The sequence below is a fragment of the Struthio camelus genome, chromosome 3 (genome assembly GCF_040807025.1).
Source record: "Struthio camelus isolate bStrCam1 chromosome 3, bStrCam1.hap1, whole genome shotgun sequence".
In the NCBI taxonomy this organism is placed as follows: Eukaryota; Metazoa; Chordata; class Aves; order Struthioniformes; family Struthionidae; genus Struthio; species Struthio camelus.
The window spans coordinates 53,780,101-53,800,977 of record NC_090944.1 but is presented as its reverse complement, the minus strand read 5'-3'; the positions used below and the strand labels follow the sequence as shown (position 1 = coordinate 53,800,977).

General features: G+C 36.9%; 1 long non-coding RNA gene across 4 annotated transcripts in view; it reads right to left on the bottom strand.

Moving 5' to 3' along the window:
- Positions 1-1,441: 1,441 nt before the first annotated feature.
- The window catches only part of LOC138066722 (uncharacterized), a 148,291-nt gene continuing 128,855 nt past the window's right edge, over positions 1,442-20,877 (bottom strand). For 3 of the 4 annotated variants that reach the window (XR_011140145.1, XR_011140146.1, XR_011140142.1), the window contains 2 exons: positions 11,320-11,432; positions 1,442-4,197 (listed from right to left, as the gene is read on the bottom strand). This is a non-coding gene — a long non-coding RNA (uncharacterized lncRNA). The remainder of the gene's footprint in view (positions 4,198-11,319; positions 11,433-20,877) is intronic. The other variant, XR_011140143.1, reaches the window with a different exon arrangement.

The following is a 20,877-nucleotide window of genomic DNA, read 5'->3' as shown; positions in this document are numbered from 1 at the left end:
GCTAGCAGGGTGAATTAGCTTGACCACTAAGTGGACATGATTAAATGCAGGGATGGACAGACTTTCTAGTAGAAAATAAGACAGCAAAGTAGATCACTGCATTTCACCTGTGTCTTCTATCATACATGCTTTGCTTTGGAAGAATTTGCTGCAAAGCTGAACACAAATAAATCATATTGTCTATTTCTTAGCTAAGGCTGCAGCTGATGAAGAGAAAAAACATTTGCAGAAATTTCTTCGTGTTTCATATATTGAAAACTGTTGGCAGGAATAACTGTATTCATAGAGTTGTCCTCTCTATCTCCTGGACATCCAAAGTCCCTCAGATTTAAGGTACTAGACAATGTGGTTATATGAATATTATAGATTTAATTGTAACCTTTGTGTCTTTCTTTGTGCATGATCAAATTAAAAAGAAAACCTTAATATATTTTTTTCTTTTAGCCAAAGAAAGCCTCTATTCCACAAAACACAGCAGGTATTAAAAGAGAAACAAGAAATTCACATGTGGCATATATATAAAGCTTTTTTTTCCTTGATAGTTCTGTAGCGGATTTTCTCTCTCTTCTCCCTTCCTCTTCTTCTCTATTGAATGCAAACTCAAAGAAACTTAAATCAAATATACAAAGTCACTAAGTTCAAGCAGGTTTGAAATTAGGTGAAGAAAGTTCACTCAAACTCACAGACTATATTTCTGGCTTCAGCAATTTTGAAAACAAACACAATCTATATCTAGATGGGAAGAAGCTGAAGCAGCCTCTGATAACAGATGTAGATTTGGATCTTTTCAAATGCAATGGATTTTAATAATCTTTTCTTAAAATATCCTTTTGGACATTTTTCTATGTCTATATTTGTGGTATTGATGGTCTTACAGCCGTTATTTCATTACTACTCAACACTTGCAGTCAAGACTAGGAACTATAAAAATGCTAGGCTCTAATAGTTTACAAGAAATGATGTTTTTGTACTATTTATTTTCTGTTAATATTTACATATTGCCACTCCTTCTAAACATTCACATTCCAGTGTGTATCTTATGCCTATTTCTTTCCAGTAAAGATTTCTATTTTCTTATTTGACCAGAATACTCTGATAATCTGTTGTTTACTTCTAATCAGAATTTGGCACATTGTCTGCATTTTTAAAGCTTCCAAAACTATGTTAAAATCAGGTTTAAATAAGGATTATATGATGGGTAGTCTTCACTGGAACAAATATTTGCAACTTGTGTTGTGATGCTTACCATTAATGTAGCATTGTGAAGGGCAATGAAATAAGTTCAGGCAGCAAAGGATTTTATGCTGAAATAAACACACACAAATTATAAAGCTTGACAGGGCACACAAAGTCAGAGAAAATTCTAACAATTACGATATATAAGGGGAGGCTTCATAATCCATCCCAGTACTGACAAGTATTTTGTATAACTCATATTCAGATACTGAGTAATTTGAAACTAAATCATTTTACATTATGAAGAACATCAACGAAAGCCTCTTAATTTAAAGATAGATTATCTTCTTAGAAGAAAGGTCTGTGAGACTTAACCATGCTGTTAGTCTCACCACCATTAGTGAAGATTTGTTTCCACAGGTGAAGGAAACATTCTTTGGCCAGTTGGCGTGTGAATGGAGAAGGAAGGAACAAAGACGTGCAGAAGGCACCAAGAAGAGAGAAACGTATGAACTAAATTAGGAAATCAAGGGAATGTGGGACTGCAGGATTAGATGGGGGGAAAAGGAAAAGGAAAAGGTATGCACATGAGATTATATTAAGAGTCAAAAGAAAATCCCATGACAGTGAGAGGGATAAATAAGAGGAAAGTGAAATTTAGAAATGATGGGAAAAAATGTTGGTGAAAGAACGGTCTGGGAGCTACAGAAGAAGAAAAGCCCTTCAGCCTCATATTTCAGCCCTAAGCATGGCCAACTATTCCTTAAGCAAGGAAGAAGAATAAAAGCAGAATAAGCAAATAAGATTTTTTTTTAATACATAGATTTCTATGGCTACGTGCTGGAGCCTGGGAGAAAAAGTAGATTTCCTAAGTAAATACATACATACGAGTAGACACATGCTTTAACAAATGCTCAGATATGGGAATTTAGATGCAAAAATTACAAAAATTACAAATTACAAGTAAAATAACTCAAGTTCATTTTAGCCTCAGTGTTCTCTGCTGCCAGATAGAACTTCAGTAGCTCACCCTGTGAATTTTGAAGCCCAAACTAAACATGTGCCACATTATTATATAGAATCAATATAAAAATATCCTCTGCAAAATCCCTGCCTGCTCTGCCTACCCCTATACCAGGATGTGAATGCGATAAAAAAACATATTGCAGCTGATACATGCTGCTTTTGCAAGATGTTACATCCACATCTTTTCCCTTGCACTTTATTCGCTTTTAGGAGAGATAATTCCTTCTGGTTTATCAAATGATTCGTTAACAGGCAATTTTGATGAGATTCTAATGACTTCACCGCAGTTGCCTGCCGCCTCACCTCATTTCAGGCCAGAAGGCGATAGCTGAGGCACAAAAGTCGTAGGAGTTTTTGGTGTCATCACGAGAACCATCCCCAGAAGTACACTAGCTGTAGTGACCAGAATAATCAGGCCATATTGTACTGATAGGAAGAATAAAGGCAGAAGTCCTGATGGTCAAAAGTTCTGTGAAGACAACTCCTAAATTAATCAGCTTGCTATTGTTCATATAGTACTTACCCTGTACTTACCCAAGAACAGAAATTATGCTAACCTTTAACAATAACGTTTTTCCAACAACCCTCATTCTCTCCAGTATGAAATAAAGCTAAATTTTACATATCAAAAACTGCAAATAAAAACATTTATTTCACTTTTAGTTATTTTTCTCTTTTCATCATTAATTTTCTTAACAACTCATTACAGCAGTCATGCTATTTACAGGCAAAGAAACACTTTTTCATCAAAAGAAAGTGCAAAGATCCACAAAAATATGTAGCGACTTAGAATAGGTTATAGGTAACATATCTATTGTTTAGCAAGTGATGCATAACCTATATATGGTGAAACAGGAGGAAAGTCATCTCACAGGTAGTAACAGTCTTCCTCTCTTACTAACCCACTACCTTGTGCTCTTCTGTAGTCTGTAGGGTATTAAAGATCATTTTGTAAAACATAAGTGATAGTTTTATACTTGTTTATAGTTTTACAAAATAATTCTCCACTGGCATTGCCTCATAAAGCTAAATCAAAGCTGATGCTTTTAGCAAACAACATTCATAATAAAAATGATAATGGGTTCATCCCATTCCATATGTTCTTACCCATTTTTTCTGTTTTGTTTTGCGTTCCAATTTTGATGGTGTTAATGAAGTATCACCATGAAAATACATACATAAGAATTCACAGTGAAAGCATGATAGTACAACCTAAGAGTCAAATATCACATTGAAGCCTAAGTACATGTAATAGTAGAAACATAACTTTTCTTGAAATGTACGCAGATTACAGAGGAATGTAATGAAGAGACGCCACTGTACATTATTTATGTGCACTAGCTAGAAAAATTCATGCCTACTTTCAGGCTAACACCGAAAGGATTGAGTCTTGCTTAAGGGCTTCATCCTGATCTTTGTCACATGGGACATCCCTATAGCTCATAGAGGCCCAGTCCCAAAGTAGGTCCTCACTCACTGAGCGATCTGGAGATAGTGATGGCATCCCTTGGAGATATTTCAATGGTGGATGTTGAAACACCTGGATAATAGGATGAACTCCCCTTAGTTTACGTTGCTTAGAAATTTCAACACACTGAACTTCAACATCTGAACTTTTTGTGCTCCTCAACTGACAACTCCAAGCTGAACAGTCGGAAGCTGCACAGCACTGTAACAGACCAGCCTTGTATCGCTGTAGTAAAGTCCATACCTGACAGGAAAAGGCGCAGTCTTCAACACAGCCCACAGCAGCAGAAAGCATTCTTTCTATTTATTTATCTAGGATTAGGAAAGTCCTTTCAGCACTTTAATAATCACAGGCAAATGTCCTCTTCAGAGATGCTATAATCATCCCTTCTGTTCCTGGAAATATTTCTCCTTCCTTACCAGCATCACTTCCGTCTTCCGTCATGCCCAGGAGGCGTCTAAGATTGTTCTTCCATCAATTTTTTCTTTCAGACAGGGGGGAAATATCATTGACGCCACTGTCTCTTCCTGACAAGAAGGAAACAGAGCTGAGTGTATCTGGATACTCCTTGTACATGAATCCATAATTTCTAATAAACTCATTTAAAGCGCATACACCAAATGCAAGAGGGGACAAAGCTCAGCTTCAAGTATCAGAGTCCTTTGCAAAGAGTAACAAATGACCATGCCTCTGAAAAGGACAAATTTGCAGGACTAAACAGATCAGTATTGCAGTTCAAGGGTTGGTATTAGGACCATTTCTGATGCAAAAATTCTGCAGTACAATTTCAATACAGTTACCAAAAATGATGGAATAGCCTAAGGACTCTTGGGTTTTCCAGTGGTTTCTTTCTGAGCAAGACTTTCGTTTGAGTGGGTGAAAATAAATATTTTTTGGTAGCCTTAAAATATAAAGATTCCATTTTCGTGTGCACTTGGTTTTTCCTTCTCTTTTGTTATGTGGTTATCAAACTTACTTAAGAGTTAAAGCAGTTTAAAGGATTAAGAAGATTTTTTAATTTTTATATTTTTATTTTCTAAAAAAATAATCGTCCTATTTCAGACTCAGCCATTTAACACTGAGTGACAAATTCTAAAATTCTGGATATCACAAGTCAAATTGTCATTTGCAACTCTTTCTAATTATGACTCATGCAAAAACCTTTTTGCTCACAAAAAACCTCATGCAAATCAATTTGAAGTAAGGAAATAGGCCTTTACACATATGGACATTCATACAATTTTGCAGATGAGAAATCACAGGTCGTGAGCCCATCCTCATGAAATACAGTCATCAAAGGATAAATAGTATGAAAAATAAACCAAACACACATAGCCAGATATACCTAAACCTTGCTATTAGTTTAGAAATAAAGATTTCCCCTTGGTTAAGGTATACTTTAGAATTATGATTTGTAATTGTTTCAAGATCTAAACTCATTTTTATGCATGTATGTTTGCGGACAGAGGACAACTTCCGAGGTTAAGGAATTGGCCACCATAAATATTATGCTACTTTGGTAGAGATGACACTATACATATTATTAGTCAAGAAAACATTACATTCTTCTTTAGAATTAAGCTGTATAATTACGTTTTTTATTTTTAATACTCTGGTAAAAACAGGCTTGACAGGATGGAGCATAAAATGTACTTTATAAACAATCCATTCTGTAATTGGATTGTTCTAAAAATACAATCCTTTCCCTCTGGTTTAAAACTATTATTTATAATCCCAAGTCTTGGTAAATATAAAAATGCAGAAGGCTAAGTCTAAGCAGAATGTTTTCAGTTTTGTTCCTCCTTTTCCCCTCACTCTTCAGCACCTAAGAGTATTTTCTCTAAAAGAAGAGAAGCGACGCATACCGAATGCTGAATGCAATCTTGCAAATGTTTTCTTCATTTTGCGCTCTCCTTTTTTTTGTCCCAGAGCCCTAATGTAACACTTCCCTGTGCTCGCACTTGTTATACCCACAGCTCCCGCATCGTTATATTTGGCCAGCAATTAAGCAGCTCCCTGCATGACGAATCCTCCTACCCACAGAATTCCTAGTCCTTGCTTTCTCGTGTTAGCCGAGCAAAACGGTATATCTTTATACACGCTGCACAACCACCAATAAATCAGTTCTGCGCATTTTCCTCCCTCTTACCCTTTTAAAGGACCGTGCTCAGTTTTTTCTCCTGTTTCTTTTACACAGCCTTCCCTAGCTTTAAAGCAATGTCTGAGCCCTTCCCCTCTGCCCCACGAAAAACAGGTAAAATTCCTCCCTTACTTTTAACACCTCAAAATATGCTCGTGAAACAAAAGCTTTGCTCCTCTGTCCAATTTGATGTCTTTTTCACGCTGCCTCCGTGATGGCCAAATAATTGGTTGTTCACTTGTGTCCTTGTCTCCCCCGACAGTTCCACAGATGCCCTGAACAATGCTCCAAAGGCTGCTTTCAGTAGGGGCAAATCCTCATTAATCATTCCCGGCTGACAGCACAAGGGAACACCTGCATCTGGTGCAGGCACCAAGCAAGGGCTTCTGGGAGTACGCATTAAAAAGACCAACCGATTCAAGTTGTGGGAGTAGACTCCTAATAGCCATGTGAAAAATCTGTCTCTCTCTCTCTCTCTGGGTTTTCCCTTTCATTAAATATCTAAAATTAGACCTGTGGCTCATGTCGAGATTAAAACACCAATGCATTCTAAGCAAATCAGGAAATGAACAGTACTGTATGTTATGATAAATGGCTGCTAAATTCTTTATGTCTAGATCAAGCAATGTTAGCATTAAATACTGATGAACTGTCACATAATTTTCATTTAGAAATGACTGCACTTTGCGCTTCATGTCCTGTGGTGCTCATAAATATTTTCTCTGCTATATTTCAAAAATAGAATATATTGACTATACAGATATTTTTACCATCTAGCCGCAAGTCCACACTGTTTATAAACTGTTTTTCTTTGCAAGCATATCAACCTTTCTGTGTAAAGTGGTAACAGAAAATGTTCATAGTGCAAAAGGGTACCATAGCCATTCCAATACTACAAAACCATGCTCCAACTTCCTATTAGCACATTTTCCTAACAGAATAATTGTTAGATTTTTTTAAGCCTTTTTTTTAATGTGTGTGTTCAGAGTAGTGTATTTTTTTCCCTATGGAATAAGAGGAAGAAGGGAGGAGAACAAAAGGAAGTTGATTTTTTTTTTTCTTTGCATCAAAATGAGTCAGATGATACATAACAGAACATTTAGGGACACTGACATCTGATACGGTTCCTACTGATCTCAATGGCCTTTGGGTCAGGCCCTTAGGCCCTGCATCTGGTGTATGATTAAATAAACGCAAGTGTTCCCACGTATAAACTGGACAGAACCACCGTGGACTGAGGATTGCAAACTACCAGCAACATATTTTTTTGCACATAAGAGGGAGCGCAACCTAGCTTTGAGTCTGTGGGTAAAGTATGTTCACATCTCAAACATCTCAAAGCGCTCAGCTGATACAAAAAGTATCTTTTAAAAGGCAGTCAATTATCACTTATACACTGTGGTGAAGATTATACCGAAGGTCAGAAGGGGGAGTAAAGGGAAGGGAGACAGGGATAAAGGACAACAGAACTCTGAGCATTAAGCCATCACTAGTGGGGAGATGATGTATACAATATAAAGGAGCCTAAAACAAATCTTGGAGATTACTTACTAACTGAATTTGAAATACATTTTCCTGCAGGTTAAGTGATGCTGACGGATTTGATTTTGAAAAAATGACTGAAAGTAAAATTAGAATTTTGAAGTCACTTTTTTAACTTTAACAAGAAGGGAAAGTTTTCACCTTGATTTGCAAAGTAAAATCATTTTCTGTACAAGCAAGGATAAAGCATACAAAAAATAGTACTGATGATCAAGAGGAAAGCTATGAAGTAGAATACTTGTGAAATATATGCTCACATATATTTTATATGTGCTTTCATATTTTATCTTCATATATTTATAAATATTTTCATATTTTGCAAAAATTAATGAATGACAATTTTTAGATGAGTTTATCTTTTGCACATTGTTTTTGGTTAGAAATACTGACACTTAATAGTGAAATACTTTCTTCATACAGAATGCAGTGCCATCATTTATGCAATAAGAGAAATGATGCCACCTGAACGCCAGGAATTGAGATAAATAAGAGCAGACAGAAAACAGACACGTATTTGGCCTAGTCTCTGAAAGCCACCAACACATGAAGTCTTCCTCAGTCCATTCCCACTTTTGGTTAAAAGATTTATCCAGGTTTGGAGGAAATGGCGTTTATAAAAGACCACAATTTATTATTTAGAATAATATTTTCATGAGATCTTTAAAAATCTCTGATCTTTAAAGTCCCTGTATGGACTTTGTACAAATGTATACAGTTGAGAAGTGAGGAAAATAAATGACTGTGTAGAAATGCTGTATTTATATTCACATCAGTATGTAAGAATAGTAAATGTGTATAGTAGGCATAGGTATATCTCTTTAGTAATACGTCTCAGTGATAGATGAGAATGACTTAATGTGGGAAGCCCCCTTCCAATTTCTTTAATTGAGAAGTGTAGCAAGCTGTCATATGTGCAGAAGGCTAGAATGTAAATTGCAGCTGCCCTCAGGCAAGTTTCATTAGGCTTTCTGAAATCTTTTTAAATTTGCTGTGTAAATAAGTTCCTATATAACTTGACAATTTCTCTTACTCAAAAGCAAAACATTTCGTGTACACATCAAACATATGAGGGGAAAAAAAGTTCTTCAGAAAGAAATTGCTAAGGAAAAATCATGTAATACATTCTCTTGGTTGTTAGTAGAAGCTCTGATTATTGTATCACTATTAAAGTTTTGAAATAACTTTGAAAATCTATTTCTTTCATTACAGATATCACTCACTTCTCTTAGACTGGACAATGCAATGAGACTAGCAAGTTTCCTTTATAACCTGTTTCACTATCTACTCTTACTATAATCAACTTAAAATTAAAATATATCAGCACAAAAGTTTGCACAAAATTAAAGGTTACATTGAGATCAAAAAAACACTACTTTCACTCCAATTTCACAAACTCATTTCTTTAGACCATTTCTATTCACATTCTACTTTGACAATCTCGTTAGGGTGAGTTTTCCACTGAAATCTCATGACTCAGTCATACATGCATAGAGAGCATGCATAGCAAGCAAGGCTCCCCCCCCCCCCCCACATTTCTTTCTTAAACTTGGAATCAGTCAGTTCTCAGGGGCAAACTATAACTTTACATATATAACGTTTACTTCAAAGGTAAACAATTCCAGTACTGGGGAAAAAGTGGACTCATTCCAGTAGGAACTGGAACAGAAATCCAAAAGCCAAAACACAATTTTTAATAATTTTCTGCTTTTCGCCCAGCCTTCATCCTCCAGCTCTGGAGAATCACTCTTGACCCAGTTCAAACTATGCACACAGGTCATATACTGCAAAGAGTAAAATACCAGGGGAATCCTGTGGGTAATCCTTATGTTATAAATGAGGTACCTAAAATTAATCTATAACAGCTTTTTAACTCTTCCCTTTTATCTTAGCAGTTATATAGGAAGTGGATGTTAAAAAATAACAGATTAAACATGTAACCACTCTCTCAAGTCATAGTGGCTTTCAAAGATTATGTCTTGCTCTTTCACTTCATTCGTATTCCCTAATTCTTAAAATAGTCATATAGAGGCCAATTTTTTTGGACAGGGAGGGGGAAGGAAGGGGAAAATGAAGGGTTGCTTAGCTTAAATAATATCAGAATGATTACTGTGCCAGAGAAGTTGTTCTTGCTTTTTCCCCTATATTTCTTTCTTACAATCCCTAAAGCGTAAGGAATAATTAACTGAAATCCAATTAATGTTGATTTAGAACACCTGTTTCCCAAATCCTTTGAATAACTTTTGCATATTACTTTTTTCTTTGGTCTTTGTTTTAAGATGAAATAAATATCCCTATTCTGTTGCTTTTAAGAGCCCAGACATCTGCATTTTCTAGACTTGAAGAGAACCTGTAGTAGGAGAGCTGTGAAGACTTAAAAGACCAAAAGAGCCTGGTGTGTATATTACAACAGCAGCAACTTCTTTAACTCTTCCTTCTCCAAATTGCAGTCCTTCAGGAAACCAAAGTGACCAGCCCACCTGCCCCACACACGCATGTACAAATTTGATTAACATAACTAATTTCTGTTGTCTAAGTTTGCTGCAATTTATGGAGCAATGCAATTATTTCCTGCTAGATGTGCTTGCCGCAGCCACCCTGTGAGGACAGGCGCTAAAGAGAGCACATGTGTGACACTGTCCCACTTTCCAAGAAAAAAGATTTGCCTGTGCCATTGACTGCAGGTCTGAACATCTTCCATAGCGATTAGCTAGTTATCCTGACCCATTGTTGGGCAGGTACACTTCAGGACAAGCTCTCCTTCCTTTCCTTTCCTTCTCCAGCAATTCCTATGCAAGGCAATATGAAACAGCGCCATGAAGTGGGCAGAACATGACTGGATTTGTGTTTATATATCAGCCAAGCACTTCCAAAAAGCCCCACCCTGACAGTTTAGACATGAGGAAGACAATGATTTAGTGAGACACTTATTATGACAGACTGCCTGAAGACTAGATGTAGTAATTAATTGTAAGCTGCGGCTGTAAAGACCTAGTAAACACATTGTAGAATCAAAATATTTTTACAATTTAGGCATGGTACATACTCCTACAATGTTCAGCTAAATGAAGAAAGAACCTTTTCAACGCTGTACTTGGAATTTTTTTGCAATACAGCTGGCTATGAAACTATCCTTATATTTTGGGGGAGGAGAGGAGCATGAGGGCCTCTTATTCCTCCCTACCCTTAAAAGCATTAAATTTCGTAGCTGAAAAATAAGACACCGGCAAATACTATCCAATCCTAATTTCTTACGTACTAAGCAATTTCTTATGAATCATGTAATGCATTCAAGGGATCAACTTGTGTGGATACTGATTAACTGTATCAGAAGGGAGCTGTCTCATTATATATCTCGAGTTTTTTTCATTAGAACAAATCTGCAAACAAACGTTGAGTGTTTAGATTATTTTGCAGCATGCTGCATGTCTAGCCACAGATACAGAATATACCTATTATTTTTAACAGGATTATAGAAAACATGAAAGGGCACTTACTTAAACACTGACAGTTGAGGGGGAAAAAAGACCTTTGATACAGAATCCAAAAGAGATGGCAGAAAGAAACCTTTTGCCCCTTTAAGGATCAGCTGCATATTAAACATCTACACTTCTGAAGCACCTTTAAAAATTACCCTTAGCATTAGAGTGTTTTATGAGAAGCCCATGAAATTCAGTAATAGTTACAAAAGAAGGAAAGAATGGACAAGAGATAAATAGCATTAAGGATAACTAAGTAAAAAATTAGTGTTGAATTATACAAGCTGTTATAGGCAGCAGCCAGTGTTGGGGGGGGAAAGGTTACATATTTCAAAGATTATCGATTCTTTTCATGAAAAACACTTGCATCTTTACAAAGCTTTTTAGCATCCCCAATGGTATCTTAAGGTCAGTATGAATTGAATTGAAATACTGCATGCAGTGGAAAAAGGTTTCCTACTGTACATATTTATTTTTACCATCTCTCTTACCCTTTTCTGTTTTGCTGGCTCTTTCACACCGCATGACTGGTACATAGTCTTCAGAGTGCTCTGCCTTCTGATGTTAGCAATATACAGACTCCTGCCAATACTGGAGAGAGAATCTGGAGAGGGACACACAAAAATGGATTCCATGCCTTTATCCTCATATATGAATAGGACTAGTGCAAGGCTCCATGCATGCCAAATACAGACTTCATAGACCACAAAAAGGCCACACATCCATTAATGAACTGCACACATACATGACTGACATATTCAGGCTGAACATGTCCAGAAGATGCAGCTGCTTGAAAGCTACCACATTTCTAGGGTATAGGACAAGAGGCACATCCTAGATCTACACAGGATTATATTTTGATGACAGATTTCAACTTGTACAACTAAAAAAAATGCTTTATACACTAACTTCAAATGTTAATGTTCCATAGAATGAAACAAAGAAGGGAATAGTCCAATATCAAGAATATTTGAAAAAATAGTAAGAGTTTGATCCTTTAACAAAAGAAAAACATTACTGAAATATTACTGAAATAAGTAATCGTGTAAGCATGAGCTCACCCAAATACTTATTTTGGTAACAATTTTACTTTTGTTAAAGGAACAAACCCTTTTTTTCTCTTAAAATATTATTGGTGTAGCCATGATCTAGGTGAGGGATTTTCAGTGATAAGGTTTATTAACTGGATTTTGTTCTCTGCTTCCCACAGGATCATAGCTAGCCCAAGGGATAAGAATGGAAAGATTTGCCTGTGTATGGCACTATGGGATGCTGGGTTGATTTCTTGAGTTAGGCTTCCAGTTTTGAAGAAATCTTGGGACAAAAGAAGGGATTTATTTTGTGTGTCCAACATTTGAGACCAAATATCTTGAGAAACACACCTCTCATAAACTCAAGTCAGAATATACATGGTTCTGATGGAAATCATTTTTCTTCTGTAAATTGTAACCTAACTCCCATTTCTGTGGCCATGTGGCACAATGGATCAGAACCTCTCACCTTTGGAGATGCCTGTAGGTACCTCTGCACATCATTAGTACAAGAGGAAAAGGTGAATTTCAGCTCTGGCTATTATCACGTACATGGGGTGTAGGAAAAAAGAGGCAGGCAAAGAGGGGACCTCTGTATGATTACCCTTCCAGCTCTGCTCTTCTCATAGCCCTTACATTTCTACCAGCTTTTCAAAAGGGCTTATAATGATCCAGGGCATGGATATTATACAATAAAAAGGAAGGCACAATCACTATGTTTGTATGCAATATTAAAGACAGCCTGTGCCAGCATATGAGCTAAAAGTGAAGCATTTTATGAAAGCCACCGAAACTAGTCATTGAAATAGACTGGGCAACACAAAATACATGCAGATAGTCAGGGTGGCAATAGATCAGGGAGTTAATTAGAGAAAGAGAAATCCTCACAGTAAGAGTTTGGATAATCAGGATTCTATTGTTTTCAATATCAGCTAAGGAGGAAAAGTTAATGGAACTATCTTAAGTATTAATACAGTCACTTTTATTTAGTGCCTTTCGTAAATGTTACAATTTCAGTGCCTGCTATCCAAATAAAAATTCTATATGAATTCAGTTCCAGTTCAGCATCTGCAGGTGCAAAACCCAAATAAATTACTGGGGAAGGGGCAGATGCTGACAGGATTGCAGTCTAGACTCCTCACTCTAAATCCATTTAGTGCTATTAACCATGACTGGGTGTAATAGCTCTGTGTACATTAGCGCCAAGATAATTTTCCCTATTTTGCTAACTATCAAATGTGTGTATTCATACATACTGTACAAAAAAACCCATCAGAAGTAACAAAACAAAAAGGATAAGATGTATTCTAGATTTCCAAATGTTGACTAAGAAAAAAAATCAAAGTAGACAGCGTTTCTTAAAATATAGCAATATTATTCCTCGATTAAACAGTGGTATCAGATGAAATATTTCTTTGTGATACAAATAGATTTCATGCACACAGAGTACATGATAAAAACACTTGTTCAAGAAATGCACACTTCCGCTGCATGCAAACAGCAATGGAAACCAAACTCAATCAAAAGATCATCTTGTTTAAGTGAATACATTTGCTGTGTGACAACCTGTATTTTATTAAGTTGCCCAACACTTTTGAACCTTGATAAGGAAATGGACTTGTTCTGGGGGCAACACTGATATCTGCTGAGGAGATTATTCCTACTGTACACATCTACCCTTGTTAAGAAGCAATGAAGAAAGGCGATGTGTAAACACAGGGTAGAAACAGAGGCAACACTGAAAGTGATACTAGACTAGAAGGCCCTCCTTTGTGAAAAGAAATAAAGAACAAGATTATGTGGAAAGAAGATAAAAAGGTACCAAAATGTAGGGAGATGAAAGGTGCAAGAGAGCGAAGGGCAGAGAATAGCCAGGGTGTGCAGTGGCTGGGAGAGTCAGGTTGCACTCAGAGGAGGCAAAGGGATCTGAGGGTAAAAAGCCAATTAATGGATTAAAGGGTAAGTATCCAAGTTCTGAAACAGAAGGGTGATAATATAGGCAGCTAGGGAGAGGATTAGAAGAAAGAAGTGATAACAGTATTCAGTTGAGATGGGAGGCTGTCAAGAACCCAGTGGAAAAAGAAAGTAAGAGAATGAAAACAAAAACCTGTCATTTAATCAAGGGCTGTGATGGTGAGAGCTCAGACAAAACAAGAAATAAAAGAAAAGAAAAAAGAGAAAGAAAGGGAAAGGAAGGGAAGGGAAGGGAAGGGAAGGGGAGGGAAGGGAAGGGAAGGGAAGGGAAGGGAAGGGAAGGGAAGGGAAGGGAAGGGAAGGGAAGGGAAGGGAAGGGAACCCACAATTTGGTTTCAGCTCCAAGTGTCCTGAAATGATTGTTGGAGGGCAGAGATAGATGGAAGATTTGGCCATGATCACATGAAATCAAGTGGGTAACAATGAGTTTGGAGCAATTGCCACATTCATTTCCACAGCGCTGCTTCTCCACACTGTTCGTCACTAGGCACTTGCTTGCCCCAAGTGTATAAAGCTGAGGATTTGCAACAAAAGATACAATGCGTATTTATGGAACTGTATAAGGAATTATACTCTATGCATTTCTTTTCTGGGGTTTCATAGTAATAAAGTATAATAAAGCAAGTTTGAAAGAATGCTTAATTTCCCAGTTATATATTATCTTACTGCATAATCTTAGCTTCCACAATGTCTCTGACACTATCCCCAGTCATACTTCGAACTTAGCCTTTTTCCACTAAAATATTATAGGGGATTAGAGGGGTGGCATGGGCAAGGGATGATTGTTTGTTTTCTATTTCAGTCCTCTTTGCCTTCTTACTATTTACACTTTCCTGAGCTGACAATATCTTGTTTTCTTCTTCTGTGTAATTTACTAATATTACACTATGTTGTGTTAAGTATGCTAATGTATACCATAGAGATAAAATACAGCTGCCATGTCACATTTCTTCCAAGGGAGAGTTTAAGAGGACTTCAGAGTTGCACAGACTTAGTGATATTTACAAGTAATAGGTGGATATTAGCAAATTTTTGACTGAATTCAGTTGTTAGGGAAAAAATATTTAATAAACAAAAGTGTTCCCATTGCCTTTGAAATTTTAGATCTTTGCAATTCTTCAGTCATTCTTAAAATCCACCTTTTCATATATCCTATACTTTTTTCAATGAACAGGGAGAGAAACAGTTTTTACAGGTATGATTCATGTAACTGCCCTCAGAATGACGAAAAACAATGGACAGCGTAAAGGCTTGGTCTTGTCTTAAAATATTGACATCTATCTTCTGCTGATGTTAGTGATCCAAGGTCAAAACTAAGCCATAATTGTCAGGCCAAAAAAAAGTCGTATGATAAAAGCAGAGGACTGGAAGTTGGAAATGACTGAGGATTAGCACTGCCATATTTCGTTGCGCTGTACGTCAGCAAATGCCTCAGTTTCAAGTTGTAAAATGACCTTGATAGATCTTCCAGAAAAGACAGGAATCCTCTACCCAGGACAGGTAAACAGTGCGGTTAAGGAATTTGCATGCAAGTGAGAGAGTGGCAGAATCTCTTGTCAAAACTAAGACTCTCTTTTCCCAAGCAAATCACCTGCAAACTAGATCAGTTAGTCTTTCAGTTAGTCCTCTTGGACTGGTCCATTAGTACAAATAAAGACAGAGTTACATACTCGCCTTGAGAAGCAGCAAATTTTGTATAGAAGCAGATGGGAGCCACAGGATAGTTCATTAATATAGTGCTGCACTGAAGGGAAAGAAGTGGAAGTAAGGGGGTGAAAAGGGGAAGAAAGACGTAAAGCTCTGAAGAGCTATATTGCCTTTCCCCTTGGTGTTGCCTCTCTTTCGTCTTCAGCATTTGTTCCCTCACCTACACTTCAATTCTTTTCCTGTCCGTTTATCCTACTGTGGTACTCTGGTAATACTGTGAGTTGGGCTATATTGCCTATGTCTGCCACAGTTTGGAGATCCCCTTCATTAATTCAAAGGGGCTATATGTGACACTGTGTGTTTCAAGTCCTAGCACGCTTCAGAGTCTCTTATCTAAGGTACTGAATTTCATTTATAGACTCTAATATTTAAAAACTTAAAAAAACACAAAATTCAAACATGCCCTTCACTAACCACAAACTGTCACAAGAACAGATGAGAGAAACTTTCTGAGAAATAAAAGTTGCATCTCTTCCTGGGCTCCTGAATAGCATATAGTCCTCCTAGTAAGGAGCAAATATTGCTTTTTTTCTCTCACCTTGGAAAAGGAATAAGATTTTGAACAAGTTCTGCTTCATCTACTTTGCTTCCTCAAGCAAGCAGTTATTGCTGATATTTTTTCCAAGAATTATGTTTAAGTGTAGGGTTGTGAAGAGTTCTGGTTCTAGTGGCAGTCGACAACCGGGCCTGGAAAAGTTTCATGTAGGAAAATCTTACTAAATTAAAATGGCAAGATACATAATTTTTATGAGTTTTATCTAAGTCTCATGGTATATAGTAAAATGTTTTTTTCCAATTTGGGAGAATACTTGCTTCCTAATTTGGAATTTTCTTTGCAGTCGTAAGAACACGCCTATCTGGAAAGCTTCTGTGCTAAAGAGGCCCTAAAAAAGGCTAATGGAAATTTTCACTAGGGCAAATGTGTTAACATTGATAAAATCAGGTGATATTATGTATAATATCTGGAATAATTTATCAAAAACTTCATTTAAATGCAGAGATTAATCAGAGATTCAGTCAGAGATTATTTTTGTGTTTAAAGTAGGAAGTCATAATTTTCTGTCCTAAACTGATCTGAGAGATACAAAATTGTTTAAACAATTAACTTAGAGAGAAAACTATGTTAAACTACTGACACATAAAATGTGGTTTATAGCAATATTTAACATTAGTTCAATATATTATAATTTTGCAGAGACACAAAGATATATATACCTTCCTAAAAACAGCATTTTGATACCATAAAGGAGAAAAAGCAATGAGACAAGCCTCTTGCAAGATCTCAGGGACCCTCCTGAGAATTTTGCTTGTGTGACACTCAACAATATAACTCAAGAACTAAAGCTGGCCATCTCTGAGCAATACCTGTACATTTTACACCGTGGCTACATCCTGTGACCACCAGTAGTGCTGAAGGACAACCCAAATCCTCAGATGGTGTGGAACGTTAAGTAGCAGAGCTCAGCTGCTCACCCACCCCGAGACGGTTCCTGGGGAAAAGCCACAAGAACTTGTCCTGCCTGAGGACTCCTCTAGAGCTGCCTCTTCTCCTGACTTTGAAATATGTGGCGTTTGCTTTGTGGTTCCAAGCCAAAGGAAAATTTTGATAAGTGGCTCTTAGAAACATCAATACAGACCATTTCTGTCATGAATAAATTCAGATCAACAGAGTAATTTTTCTGATGACTAAAAAGAGTGGAAGAAAGATAAATAGCTAAATAACACTCAGTGCACATTTTTTGAATTACATGTGTATTTTTGCATGGGCGTGTTAACACTGCAATGGCTCATAAAATTCTCTGGGCATCCTTTTTTGTAATGTTACTTTTGAACAAAAATTTTTAATCATAAGTTTTATGAATTTATGAATCAGAAGTTTCTAACAGAAGAAACAAATTGGAAAGTATTTGGAGTTAAAATAACATGCTTGGGACATGCTTGGTGTGTCTCAGCTGAAGTCAGTGCAGCTGCAATTTATAGTTTATATAGTCTACAACTTCCCAGAGTCTGTTCAGCGATAAGAATGATTATACGAGAAAGGATTACCAGAACTGAAGTTCTGAACTCACATGCAAGAATTATCCCACCAAACCTTAAGCCAGTGAAAGGTATTTAATGCAAAACGTGTGCTAAACTCCCTCTAGGGTCAATAGCACTTTATCAAAACAATGTTGCCCCAGCTTAAACTAGATTTCTGACTTTAATGGGTTGAATCATCCTCTCTCTACAACTAGTTTACCCTAAATTTAAAAATTTTAAAGGCCAAAAATTATGTAGCATGAATCCCCTCTAACCATTTAGAAGAAAGAGTCTTGAATCATTTGATGGTGACATCAAAGGTTAAAAATGTCCAAATGCCTGATGATTTGATAAAGATCTTTTTATCATTTCCAGATGACTTACAGGTGTGTTAGTAAGGTAAAATGCCATAGAACATTCCAGGAGATTACAATAAGCATATAGCTAATTAACTTTCGAACTGAATTTGTGTTGGAAAATAGTCTTGAGAAGACCTGTGAAAATCTTGCAAGAGTAAGTTTTTACAAAACTTATTATAACAGGCTCTTATCTTGATGTAGCTTTAATCATTACTGCTTAAAGATTCAAAGTATGTTCTGGACGCATCAATTTTTTTCCATTGCCTCAAAGGCGTGTTGGTTGACGAGACTTCTAACTTAGACATTCCAGTGAAGTTTATATAGTTGGGATGTGCAGCTCCTAAGAACTCAGTGTACTTATACTGTAAAATGTCCAGGAGGCCTGAAAGCACCCGAATCTTAAGTCCAGCAGCAGAGTACACAAGCATCAGAAGAAAATTTGAAAATGAAATATAGAATAAACTGTAGCCAGTTACTGAAGGTGGCCACTGCAAACTTAAATTGACAGTTATCTTTGATGAGATAACTGATTTTCTGAACAAAGAAAATAGAGCAGTTCTCGCCTATCCAGACTGGTGAAGAAACTGACAGTGCCACACAGAAAATTACTGATAAAATTGGATAAGACGGGAATTAGCAGGAAATTAACAGGGAGAAAGAACTAGCTAAACAACAAGATGGAAACAGGCTATATTTACAGATTAAGCACTGGTCTGGGACGTTACTTGTAAAATTCTTCACGTCTCATTCTTGAGACCCACCTTGTTTAATCAGAAAAAAATCAAAACTACTTGATGAAATATGCTGATGACAATGTTCGGAGACATTCTTCAAAACAAGGAATTATAATATCATGCAAGAAAAAATAGATGATCTTTAGGACTAGAATAATAGAAATGGGAGTGACATTTAACTGTTCAACGTGCAAGGTCAATCACTAACAGATTAATAAGAATTTTTGCATTAAATTTGGAGCTCATCAGATGCAAACAACATAGGAAGAAAAATACATTGCCATCTTGTGAACAATTAATTAAGCAACGAGGAGCAGAGCAACATGGCTATGAAAGAGAACAAAAAAAACTAAACACTACCCTGATGTCCAAAAGGCCCTGGTGAGTTAACTGGAACATGATATGGAATATGGTTTCCATTCTAGCCATCCATATTTAAGCACAATGAGTTTGAAATATCACAGTGGCATAGAACAGTTACTAGCTTGATCAGACTGGTTTCCCAATAAAACTAGTCTTTAAATTCATGGGAAGGATTAAATATTGCAGTTGTCTCTAATAGCAGAAGACTGGATTATGACCCAGGAAGTCCCTTTCATTGGGAGAGGCCACCGGAAAGCAGGGTAGAGGGTCAACGTAAGACTGAACAGCTTACTATTTATGAGAATAATGTTTAGAAAGGTTATTTACCGCTAAGGGTTATTTTGCAACATATGTTGTCTGTACTCACATGTGGCTGAAAATACATATAGCCGAAGAACTACAAACTTTTAGTCTGAGCACTATCACAAGAGCATACCTGATCTCCACTCCTATGTACAGTACATGAGGAATAAAAGGGGAGGATATATCCCGTGTTATTTCAGTTAAAATAACAGAAAGACTCCAATGAAATGGGCAAGGGGTGATGCCTTTAGGGGCAATATATGTCAAAGAATATCCAGCTATTGGTAAGCATAATTGTTTTTTCCTGCAAATGATTGTTCATGTGCACAGTCCTGCTGTGGCATTGCAGCACCACATAATCCATATAGGTCATCAGAGGAAAAAGAAAACTTCAGAGACAAAGAATGCTGAGAGACAAAGAAAAAATATGAATGGAGAGCTGCCTAAACAAAAGGTCAAGGACAGAAGTCCATACAACAGCTCTGCAGGCAACGAAATGAGAACTTCCCTCAAAGATGCCATTCAGATAACCTCAGAGAGCATGACCAGACCATAGTAGGTGGTTTTGTCTTGGCTATGGCAAGTACATTGCAAGTGTAGTAGACAAAGAATCGTCGGCATAAACTGCAATAGTAACTGGGGTGCACTTGGCACTTGTTACAAAAGGTTATTGTATGCTCTAAAATCATCTGACAAAAAGGATGTTCACCCTAGGACACAAAAGAGAAAGAGAAAGAGAAATGATTTCAGTCTGGCAAGCCAAAAGAACCATGAAGTATTGGATCAAGATTTTGAGAGACTTGCTGAACTCTTTCTATAAAGAAAGAGTAATTGAAGATGTCAAATGATGAATGTCTTTAAGAGACTGGCTGCATTGTGACCTGGAAGTATACAGATAAGTATCCCGCCTGAAGTGCCAGATCAAAATAGGAAGGAGGAAGAGTAGCAGTCTGTGGCTACTGATATTGTTACCAAGCAAAAGGAACCTGTGATTTGTATGAGCTCTCATATCTAATTTACCAGCAGTTAATAAGTGGCCTAAGTAGCTGAAAACATCAAGAAGAAAAGAAAAACTCCCTAATAAGACTTCAGGACAGAGCTTATTAATTGGTGAAATGTAGACTTACACATCTAAACAGAAATAATAAGGTGGGCAAAGTTACCAAAGCAACTTGCCACAGCCAGCTAACTGTGACTGAAGGCAAAGACAAAATTGGTGGCTGATGAGAAGAAATGTTCAGGGCTCTATGCTCATAAGCAGTCGCTACTATGAAGCAGAGGACATTCGAGAAATGGAAGACCATCCAATAATAAAGCTGTATTTTGAAGATTCCCAGGAACTAAATTTTTATTTGGTGAAGTAACAGGCCCAAGCTTTCTCATGTCCTCTGCCTTCTCATCAGACTGTTTGTATCACAGTCAGAATTAAATTCAAAAGTAGGTCTCATGAGCCTTTTTATACTCCTCATCCTTTTGAGGATGGGAGTTCACAGCATGAAAAGAATAAGATGACACCAGAGAAACTGCTTTTGTGAGGCTGTGTTACAGGGGGCTGATCC